Source organism: Frankliniella occidentalis, unplaced genomic scaffold, assembly GCF_000697945.3.
Source record: "Frankliniella occidentalis isolate FOCC.00 unplaced genomic scaffold, Focc_3.1 Scaffold316, whole genome shotgun sequence".
NCBI classification, from domain to species: Eukaryota; Metazoa; Arthropoda; class Insecta; order Thysanoptera; family Thripidae; genus Frankliniella; species Frankliniella occidentalis.
This window is the reverse complement of record NW_026267441.1, coordinates 186,990-187,766: the sequence shown is the minus strand read 5'-3', so window position 1 is coordinate 187,766 and position 777 is coordinate 186,990. Positions and strand designations below refer to the sequence as shown.

Genomic DNA, 777 nt, shown 5'->3' with positions numbered 1-777 from the left:
ATTGTAATGATGGATATAGTGCCAAGAAAATACCTTGTAAATTTTACCATTTTGTCCTCTGTGCTATGCATATTTTACTTCAACAAGCAGGCCCGCCTTTCCGCCAAACGAAATTGCCAGCTCCGCTTTGCTCCGCTGGCAACTCCGTTCGACAGGGGCCGAGCCTGCTTGGCCTGCCGGTGGCGATAGTTGGGCCTTCGGCCCGACCATTTCTGTCACGCGATTTGCTGAAGAACATGATCGAATGATGTAGCGGGCCTTCGGCCCGCTTAAACCCTTTTCTTTGAGTTTGCTCCGTTGACATGAGAAAGGGATGTAACGGTGAAGCACCGCGACTACAACCCACCCTTCTGCTTAGAAAACGTTTTTTTGGGGGTGGGGGGAGAGTTTCTTTCCTATTTTGCGGTTTTTAGGCCTTTTTCTACAACCTCTTGTTCACTATGGCAATTTTTAGCTTATTTTCGTCAAGAAAGACCTTCTCGCGCCTAAACGGTTTGAGATAGAGCAAAACGGACGAAATATTAGTCCAAAGGGTTCAACTGTGACGAGTTACCCCTTAGGAGATCATAAAAAAAATTTTTTTTTCTGACTTTTTTGACCTGCTTCATTTTCTTTGATACCCCCTTTCAGCCCCTTAGAGGTGGTTGCTGGGATTTGCCGTTTCGTTTTCTAGGAGTAAACCTTAAGATACCCTGAAAATTTGAAGTCGCTAAAACATGTCGTTTTAGTGGAACAGACAGACAGACACGACGTCGTTTGCATAAGCCCGCTAGATAT

General features: G+C 45.3%; 2 protein-coding genes and 1 long non-coding RNA gene across 3 annotated transcripts in view; all 3 read right to left on the bottom strand.

Annotated features, from left to right (window-relative positions):
• The window catches only part of LOC127751037 (uncharacterized), a 10,581-nt gene extending 10,052 nt beyond the window's left edge, over positions 1 to 529 (bottom strand). Inside the window, exon 1 of the long non-coding RNA XR_008011947.1 lies at positions 34 to 529. This is a non-coding gene — a long non-coding RNA (uncharacterized LOC127751037). The remainder of the gene's footprint in view (positions 1 to 33) is intronic.
• LOC113215832 (cytochrome P450 6a22) overlaps positions 1 to 777 on the bottom strand; it is a 15,065-nt gene that overhangs the window by 1,393 nt on the left and 12,895 nt on the right. The window lies entirely within an intron of this gene.
• Positions 1 to 777, bottom strand: part of LOC113215248 (probable cytochrome P450 6a14) — an 18,963-nt gene that overhangs the window by 15,941 nt on the left and 2,245 nt on the right. The gene's annotated exons all lie outside the window — the stretch shown is intronic.